This window comes from Procambarus clarkii, chromosome 20 (genome assembly GCF_040958095.1).
Source record: "Procambarus clarkii isolate CNS0578487 chromosome 20, FALCON_Pclarkii_2.0, whole genome shotgun sequence".
In the NCBI taxonomy this organism is placed as follows: Eukaryota; Metazoa; Arthropoda; class Malacostraca; order Decapoda; family Cambaridae; genus Procambarus; species Procambarus clarkii.
In genome coordinates, this window is record NC_091169.1 from 19,765,917 (window position 1) to 19,776,801 (window position 10,885).

The window sequence follows — 10,885 nt, forward strand, 5'->3', positions numbered from 1 at the left end:
TATATCGTCGTCATATCTTCATGTGTGTGTTAAAGGGGCAAACACACCACCGATGCCCTCAGTCAACACGTTACGTCAATAAAACGTAATTTTTGCATTTAAAACGTGAACAAAAATAACGTTATAATTACGTCGTGTGTTTGTTGGAGATGTCTTTATTTGTTCTCACAGGTATAACTAACCCAGTAAAGTTAAAAGTAATTATGAGGAGTAATTCTTGTGTCAGTATGCACTACAGAATTTTGAAGGGCTATGAGGATAGGGAGCTGGGATAGGAAGGGTGCCTAGCCATTTAGACGACTGGGGATCGAACTCGGGCCTGCAAGATGCTCGGCTTTCAGTGTACCCCACAACTCCTCGTTACTGTGAGTCGTTCATACTAATTTATAGACTTAGCATGTTCTAGTGCTAAGATATTACCACCTGATATTACACTCAAAGTTATCGTTTGGCAGGCTGTGTTAATGGTAGTTCTGGGTAGTTATGGTTGAAGCTGACGCTGTTAGGTATGGGTAGTTATGGTTGAGGCTGATGCTGTTAGGTATGGGTAGTTATGGTTGAAGCTGATGCTGTTAGGTATGGGTAGTTATGGTTGAGGCTGATGCTGTTAGATATGGGTAGTTATGGTTGAAGCTGATGCTGTTAGGTATGAGTAGTTATGGTTGAAGCTGATGCTGTTAGGTATGAGTAGTTATGGTTGAAGCTGATGCTGTTAGGTATGAGTAGTTATGGTTGAAGCTGACGCTGTTAGGTATGGGTAGTTATGGTTGAAGCTGATGCTGTTAGGTATGGGTAGTTATGGTTGAAGCTGACGCTGTTAGTTCTGGGTAGTTATGATTGAAGCTGATGCTGTTAGGTATGAGTAGTTATGGTTGAAGCTGATGCTGTTAGGTATGGGTAGTTATGGTTGAAGCTGACGCTGTTAGGTATGGGTAGTTATGGTTGAAGCTGATGCTGTTAGTTCTGGGTAGTTATGATTGAGGCTGACGCTGTTAGATATGGGTAGTTATGGTTGAAGCTGACGCTGTTAGTTCTGGGCAGTTATGTCTGTGTAAATCCTCTGACGTGGACCTACACAGGCTTACTACATGTGCACAACCTCTGTAACATGTGTCACACACACACACATGGCTTATCCACAGAGCACCAGTAACACACATATCCCATATGTATCACACCCCAAGGATAACCATTCCCCCCCTCCCCCTACCCCCCCCCCCCACAAAGCTCCTCAAAGTACACCACCTCCTGTGTCCTCACTGTATCCTACACCCCCTCCCCCCCCCCCCACCACCAGTAGGACACTCTGCAGTGCCCTGGACCCGATACAGTGCCCTGGACCCGCTACAGTGCCCTGGACACGCTACAGTGCCCAACCACCACCACTGTCACTGTCGCGCGCCTAGCTGCATTCCTCAGCGCGAATCCCACCTGATTTGCATAACTCAGTCCAACACATTATTAGCAGTTCATTATGCAAATTCGAAATACACGCAACATGCATGGAGATTTTCGTGGGAGTTTAATTAACAGGGGGGAATATATATATATATATATATATATATATATATATATATATATATATATATATATATATATATATATATATGTCGTACCTAGTAGCCAGAACTCACTTTTTGGCCTACTATTCAAGGCCCGATTTGCCTAATAAGCCAAGTTTTCCTGAATTATTATATTTTTTCTAATTTTTTTCTTATGAAATGATAAAGCTACCCATTTCATTATATATGAGGTCAATTTTTTTTTATTGGAGTTAAAATTAACGTAGATATATGACCGAACCTAACCAACCCTACCTAACCTAACCTAACCTATCTTTATAGGTTAGGTTTGGTTAGGTAGCCGAAAAAGTTAGGTTAGGTTAGGTTAGGTAGGTTAGGTAGTCGAAAAACAATTAATTCATGAAAACTTGGCTTACTAGGCAAATTTGGCCTTGCATAGTAGGCTGAGAAGTGAGTTCTGGCTACTAGGTACGACATATATATATATATATATATATATATATATATATATATATATATATATATATATATATATATATATATATATATATATATATGTCGTACCTAGTAGCCAGAACGCACTTCTCAGCCTACTATGTAAGTCCCGATTTGCCTAATAAGCCAAGTTTTCTTGAAATAATTGTTTTTCGACTACCTAACCTACCTAACCTAACCTAACCTAACTTTTTCGGCTACCTAACCTAACCTAACCTATAAAGATAGGTTAGGTTAGGTTAGGTAGGGTTGGTTAGGTTCGGTCATATATCTACGTTAATTTTAACTCCTATGAAAAAAAATTGACCTCATACATAATGAAATGGGTAGCTTTATCATTTCATAAGAAAAAAATTAGAGAAAATATATTAATTCATGAAAACTTGGCTTATTAGGCAAATCGGGCCTTGCATAGTAGGCTGAGAAGTGCGTTCTGGCTACTAGGTACGACATATATATATAATAACTATTATATATGGGGGGTCTAAATAGGCTGCGGAATATTAGGCCTAAAGTAGGTAATATGTGGGGACAGAGACGGACACGGAAAGTTTCCTTTCACCTGATACGTCTATTCATGTAGTTAGTACCGAGTAAGGGGGGGCTGTTGTGGGTAGCATCGTGGGGGAAAGATTGGCGCCAAGAAAGGAGAAGGTGGAAGAGGGGGGGAGGGAGAGAGGGGTGTTGTTAAGCCTAACACATGCTTCCTGTTTCCAACAATGGGAACCATATTTTCTAAAGTGTACTGGTACTCTTGGTACTGTTGTTAGTGGTACCACTGGACTGTACTATCTGCCACCCGGGTGGAGACGAGAGCCAGAGCTCAACCACCGCAAGCACAACTAGGTGAGTACAACTAGGTGAGTACACACACACACACACACACACACACACACACACACACACACACATCCATACCATACATATTCGTTCACGTGTATATATATATATATATCCACAATCCACCTATCTCCCGACACACCCATCCCCTTATCAATCCACCTATCCACCCAGAGGCCCAGCATCCACCTTCCCCCAGGCTCCAGCTATCCACTTTAAGAACGGAGCCACACCGGCCACCACCACCACCACTACCACCACTTCATCTGCAAATGTATTATTACCACAGTTAGCGAGCTGCGTCTATTCCACAGCCCTCGTCTAGGCTCTTCCACAGCCCCCGTCTAGGCTCTTCCACAGCCCTCGTCTAGGCTCTTCCACAGCCCCCACCTAAGCTCTTCCACAGCCCCCACCTAAGCTCTTCCACAGCCCCCACTTAGACTCTTCCACAGCCCCCACCTGGGCTCTTCCACAGCCCCCACCTGGGCTCTTCCACAGCCCCCACTTAGGCTCTTCCACAGCCCCCACCTGGGCTCTTCTACAGCCCCCACCTAGGCTCTTCCACTGCCCCCACCTAGGCTCTTCCACAGCCCCCACCTAGGCTCTTCCACAGCCCCCCACATAGGCTCTTCCACAGCCCCCCCCCACCTGGGCTCTTCCACAGCCCCCCACCTAGGCTCTTCCACAGCCCTCCACCTAGGCTCTTCCAAAGCCCCCCACATAGGCTCTTCCACAGCCCCCCCCACCTAGGCTCTTCCACAGCCCCCCCCCCCCACCTAGGCTCTTCCACAGCCCCCCCCCCACCTAGGCTCTTCCACAGCCCCCCCCCCCACCTAGGCTCTTCCACAGCCCCCCCACCTAGGCTCTTCCACAGCCCCCCCACCTAGGCTCTTCCACAGCCCCCCCACCTAGGCTCTTCCACAGCCCCCACCAGAGCTCTTCCACTCCCAAGATTGACTTAGTCCACAACAATAAAAGTCAACATGAATGTACTTAGTGTGAGAAATAGGCAGGAATAACAAGGTATGAATCAGAGGAGAATGTGAGGCTGGGAAGTATTTGATGAAGTTACAAAACAAGTGAAGTTGTGATTCTTTGGTTAGGTTTAAGACTTATCAATCGGTGGAGGGGGTTGTTAAAGGCTGATACAATCGTTTATACTAACCAGCCAGCAAGGCTTAAGACCTATCAACCTCTGAGACCATCCATAATATAAAATGAGTATCATCAGACTCAACTTCATTTTCATGCCCAACTGGATGGGTATCTAGATGGTCTGAAAGTATATTACGGTTCCAATATAATAGTCTACTTGTAAACTGGTAAGTGAACCTTTGTCATTTACAGAGAATATTCTCAAGTTATAACTTTGTTGAATTATAAATATTTTATTTAAAATATCTGAAATTTATGATTAACACGTTTTCTCTCAGTCTGAAGAATTTGGTTTGCTGTAAATGAAGTTACATGGGATACTCAAATAGTTTTCGAATTTATATAAATAAATTACATATAAATTACGACCTCCTAATCTAACCAGAAAATTACGAACTAAGCTAACCTACTGAGTCCGATGCACAGAAAACGCAGATATTTGTGATTCGTTACTTGTCACAGTAGGCTGCGTTTGTAACGTTGGTTACTACCTCTCTATCCCCCCCCCACAGAGCTCTCCCCCCCCCACAGAGCTCTCCCCCCCCCAGAGCCACAGAGCCACAGAGCACCTCTCCAACCCCCCATAGAGCCACAGAGCAGCCACAGAGCACCTCTCCAATTCCCCACAGAGCCACAGAGCACCTCTCCAATTCCCCACAGAGCCACAGAGCACCTCTCCAATCCCCCACAGAGCCACAGAGCACCTCCCCCCCCACAGAACCACATATCACCCCCTCCCACAGAGCCACAGATCACCTCCCCCCCCACAGAGCCACAGAGCACCTCTCCCCCCCCCCACCCCACAGAGCACCTCTCCCCCCACAGAGTCACAGAGCACCTCCCCCCCACAGAGCCACAGGGCACCTCTCCCCCCCACAGAGCACCTACCCCCCCCCCACAGAGCCACAGAGCACCTCCCCCCCACAGAGCCACAGAGCACCTCCCCCCCCCCACAGAGCCACAGAGCACCTCCCCCCCCCCCCACAGAGCCACAGAGCACCTCTCCCCCCCACAGAGCACCTCTCCCCCCCCCACAGAGCCACAGAGCCACCCAACGACGCACTGTAAAGGACCCTCCAACATATCTTCATTACCATAAATCATCACTCGACGAGCCGCGTCAGGCAGCGGCCTCCGCCTCTTGGAGGAGTCGAGGCTCCAAGAGCTCCAAGAGCTCCAAGAGCTCCAAGAGTTCCAAGAGTTCCAAGAGCTCTCAGCGCTCTCAGCGCTCTTCCGTTCTGGTTAATATCTCAATGCTTGTAATGCCACAATTTTACTGTCTATTTAAACTAGCATTTATTTCTCTAAAATAAAATTCCGTGCAGCATTCATCATATCCCAGCTCCTATCCTGTTCTCCTCTCCTGTTCTCCTATCGTTACCTCATGACTTTTCCATGTGCTGTATAGTCATACTGGCTTTGCGGTTTCTCCTCATAATCACCTTACCTTCCCAACTAATCGGATTGGTCGGCACAGCAACGAACTTCGCTTCTTGCAGGCCTGCGTTCAGTCCCTAACGGTTCCAAAGTAGTTGGACATTGTAGTCCTTTCCTCCGTCCTGCTGCCCCAGCTCCTTGTCCTCATATCTCAGCTCCTTGTCCTCGTATCTCAGCTCCTTGTCCTCATATCTCAGCTCCTTGTCCTCGTATCTCAGCTCCTTGTCCTCATATCCCAGCTCCTTGTCTTCATATCCCAGCTCCTTGTCCTCATATCCCAGCTCCTTGTTCTCATATCCCAGCTCCTTGTCCTCATATCCCAGCTCCTTGTCCTCATATCTCAGCTCCTTGTCCTCGTATCTCAGCTCCTTGTCCTCGTATCTCAGCTCCTTGTCCTCATATCTCAGCTCCTTGTCCTCGTATCTCAGCTCCTTGTCCTCGTATCTCAGCTCCTTGTCCTCATATCCCAGCTCCTTGTCCTCATATCACTATCATCTGAGCTATATTGCCATTCCGGCTTATTGTTTTATCTTGATTTAATGTTCTTTCTCAAGCTTTCACTGCGCTTTTGAACAAGAAAAGCAGGTTCCCAAGCTAAGGACGGACTGGGGTTGCCTGTCGTGTTTAGTGAGATAACTAAACAATCTATAGCTAGCTAGTTGCATAGACCAATTTGTCGCGTCGAACAAAGCGCGAATGGGAGTTATGGGGGCGTGACAGCAGGCTGTGGGGGTGACAGCAGGCTGTGGAGGGGTGACAGCAGGCTGTGGAGGGGGTGACAGCAGGCTGTGGAGGGGTGACAGCAGGCTGTGGGGGTGACAGCAGGCTGTGGGGGGGTGACAGCAGGCTGTGGAGGGGTGACAGCAGGCTGTGGGGGGGGGGTGACAGCAGGCTGTGGGGGGGGTGACAGCAGGCTGTGGAGGGGTGACAGCAGGCTGTGGGGGGGTGACAGCAGGCTGTGGAGGGGGTGACAGCAGGCTGTGGAGGGGGTGACAGCAGGCTGTGGAGGGGGTGACAGCAGGCTGTGGAGGGGTGACAGCAGGCTGTGGAGGGGGTGACAGCAGGCTGTGGAGGGGGTGACAGCAGGCTATGGGGGAAATAGGGATGAAGGAATACCTGTAACTCTGAGTAGGCAAGAGGTGGTTATGTAGAAATAGGGAATGGGTGTTGGGGGGAGAGTGTTTGCAGTGTGTGGAAGGCGTTGGCAGTGTATAAATTAGGATTAGAGAGGATCTGGAGCTTACCCAAGTAGAAGACCATTGTGGTGTGTGTTGAAAGAGTTTGAGGAGCTCGTGAAGCCTCCTGTTGCAGGTAACGGCAGTGTTCCCTGCAACACGGAGCTGCTCCAGCATACTCGGGAACTGGTATACGTAAACCTGATACACTGACGTTGTAAGTCAAACACACTTGTATACACATGGAAGCCCGAACAACATTTGTATACCACACACTAGAAGGTGAAGGGACGACGATGTTTCGGTCCGTCCTGGACCATTCGCAAGTCGATTGTGTTGATACGATAAAAAGTCATACTTTTTATCGTCGTCCCTTCACCTTCTAGTGTGTGTGGTCTGGGCATTATACTTTAGCCACGTTATTGTGACTCATCGCCTGCACATTTGTATACATTCAAGCCCGAACACACGTGTATAGATACAAGCCCGAACATTCTTGTATGCATACAAATCCGAACACACACTTGTATACATACAAGTCCGAACACACACTAGTATACATACGCATACTTTTATCTCGCGAGCAGATAGAACCATCCTTTGAAATCTTGCAGAAATAAAATCGTAACATATTAACAAACTTGTTTAGAACTTGTCGCAGCCAGGATTTATACAATTGCGAAACCTGTACATCTTAAACCACGATCATAGCAGCTTAATCTGTATATATTTTAAACAGTTTAAGAGCAGCTCAGAAACGCTACGAGGTCGCAAGTTATTATTGTTAAAGACAACCTCGTAAGCAGATGCAAAGTAAACCGCTATGACTGTGGGAAGGGGGAAAAGATGTACAGGTTTCGTAATTGAGCTCTGGATCTTTGGTTCCGCCTCTCAAGTGTCAATCTACTGGTGTACAGGTTCCTGAGCTTCTCGAACTCTATCATATCTACATTTGAAACTGTGTATGGAGCCAGTCTCCACCACATCACTGCCTAGAGTGTGTTTGTGTGTGTGTGAGTGTGGAAATGTGTGTGTGTGTGTGTGTGTGTGTGTGTGTGTGTGTGTGTGTGTGTGTGTGTGTGTGTGTGTGTGTGTGTGTGAGTGTGTAGGAGTATGTGTGTGTGTGTGTGTGTGTGTGTGTGTGTGTGTGTGTGTGTGTGTGTGTGTGTGTGTGTGTAGGAGTATGTGTGTGTGTGTGTGTGTGTGTGTGTGTGTGTGTGTGTGTGTGTGTGTGTGTGTGAGTGTGTAGGAGTATATGTGTGTGTGTGTGTGTGTGTGTGAAACCGTCCTGAATGTTATCTTTCATTCATGGTTCTCCTTTTGATCAAGCTCCTCACAGTCTCTTCCAGAACTCAGTGTCCAGTATCCTTCCGTCCCATCCCATCCCATCCTTTTGACATATGTCTCCCGCCTCTGTCATGGTAGCTATCTCGGCATTACTCCAAGGCATCAGCTGGAAGTAGTTCCACACGGCCTTTGATCTCCTGTTATGCTTATTCTAGCATTTTTCCCAAACATCTCCAATGTTTACCATAACCCAGTTGAAACAAATCTATTCCAGTCGTCTTCTTGTCCGCTATATATATATATATATATATATATATATATATATATATATATATATATATATATATATATATATATATATATATATATATATATATATATATATATATATGTCGTACCTAATAGCCAGAACGCACTTCTCAGCCTACTATTCAAGGCCCGATTTGCCTAATAAGCCAAGTTTTCATGAATTAATGTTTTTTCGTCTACCTAACCTACCTAACCTAACCTAACCTAGCTTTTTTTGGCTACCTAACCTAACCTTACCTATATATATAGGTTAGGTTAGGTTAGGTAGGGTTGGTTAGGTTCGGTCATATATCTACGTTAATTTTAACTCCAATAAAAAAAAAATTGACCTCATACATAGAGAAAAGGGTTGCTTTATCATTTCATAAGAAAAAAATTATAGTAAATATATTAATTCAGGAAAACTTGGCTTATTAGGCAAATCGGGCCTTGAATAGTAGGCTGAGAAGTGAGTTCTGGCTACTAGGTACGACATATATATATTTATATATATATATATATATATATATATATATATATATATATATATATATCAAAGACAGCAGTAAAGGCCCTGGAAAATGTAAATCTAACTGCTAAGTCTCTCTTTTTTTAATTTTCTTCGTCCCACTCTCTCTGTGATCAAAGCTGTGGACTTCAAATAGTTTATGCTAGAGTCAACCAATGTTGCTCTTGCTTTCCTTTCATTTCTGCTCGGTACTGTCATCTGTCTTTCAGCCCGTTGGAAGCTGCGTGGGCTTGTTCGTCTAAATCATTCTCCCTTTTCCCCGTCAGTACGGAGTTTATATACATTTACGAATTTAATAGTTTGTAGCTGCCCACTATGTGAAGTAAATTTGGATTTATTGTCAGTTGCTTTACTGCAAATTCTTTTTCTCATTTATCCCGTTTAATTCTCTTCTCTGGAAACTAACATAAGCTTGATGGTGCTAACACAAGACTAACTTAAGCTTGAAACTAACTTGATAGCAGTGGTAAGTGCTTTGAGCGGTAGAAATTGTGTGTTGTTGATGTCCACTTCAGTCGTAGTCTGCCACATTGCATCAATTGGAAGAAGATTGAAGAGGAACTCTTCAACTTTTCAGCAATAGATACGCTAATAGACATGTGGAAGAGGTCATCAAAGGGAAAGGAAACCTTATGTAGCTATTAATGGGGATGTCCCTATTACGGAGCCTGTTTTATCTACAAGACTCCTTAGCAGGAATTATTTCTCAAAAGCTCACAAGACGGGAGAAATTAAGATTCTTGAAAGACACAATTGACGGAAACTTGGTCCAAACCGTCACTCGACGGAAAGTACAGCTTACCATGTACTAATTGACCTAGAAGAGTGATGACATATTATTGGACTCTTCTGACACCAAACGTGATGTGTCAAGGCACAAATGTGGTGTATGTTTCTCATGTCTTCTTGTGGGCGGTCAGCTCCTACGTTCTCGATATATAGACAAGACGAACACATACCTTAAAGGTATTTGTTGGTCTTGTGACTTCTCAAGTGTCGTCTAGGCACTTGAGAAGTCACATTCTGCTTCCATTAAAGCTCAAACAACCAAACTATCACCAGACTGCTCCTAATCAGCATCACCAAAATGATCTGTAGCTGAACTGACAATAGGATCATTTACAATTGAGAGGGAGGGAATTATCAGGGGAAAGCGCCAAGCCACTACGACTATATAGCACTTGGAAGGGATCAGGATAAGGATTTGGGATAGGACGGGGGGGGAGGGGGGAAGCTGGATCAAAGATACAGCTAAAACAAATATAACATCAAATACAGTCATGCACTCTGTCTCTGTTTTTCTGTCTGTGTGTGTGCCTGTGTGTCTGTCTGTCTCTTTCTCTCTCTCTCTCTCTCTCTCTCTCTCTCTCTCTCTCTCTCTCTCTCTCTCTCTCTCTCTCTCTCTCTCTCTCTCTCTCTCTCTCTCTCTCTCTCTCTCTCTCTCTCGGTGTCAGTGTAGGCAACATGGGAGGGGTTGCATAACAGGCCGATACGCGGGAGGCAGCAGGTGGGTGGAGATGGTGGGAGTACAGTCGTTGACGGACCCGGGATATATAGCTACCACCCTCGACCCGTCCATGTTGAGCACATACCCGAAAGCAATTACTGTTGTTGGGCATGTTCCCGACAGTAATAACTGTTACAAATACGATGAGACTATCCATAAAGCGTCTGGCTTCCAGCCTCGAACAGACAGACAGATAAGAGAGCGTATGTACACCCTCTGCAAGTATTGGAAACAGATTACTGTGGTCTGCGTGTTTCAATGGATCTTTCAACTTATACAAGACTGAAGAAACATTTGCAGGTGAGTGATTCCTTTATGCATTTCAAGATGAGTCAGATGAGTCATGGGAGGAGAATGCATCTTCCGTTTCGACCTGGATGAGCGCGCTCAAGGGGGCGCTGGTAACTGGTGAGAGGAGTCACAACGGATGCACGGGGCGCTCAACGGGGCACTGGTAGCTGTGAGAGGAGTCACAACAGATGCACGGGGCGCTCAACGGGGCACTGGTAGCTGTGAGAGGAGACACAACAGATGCACGGGGCGCTCAACGGGGCACTGGTAGCTGTGAGAGGAGACACAACAGATGCACGGGGCGCTCAAGGGGGCACTGGTAGCTGTGAGAGGAGACACAACAGATGCACGGGGCGCT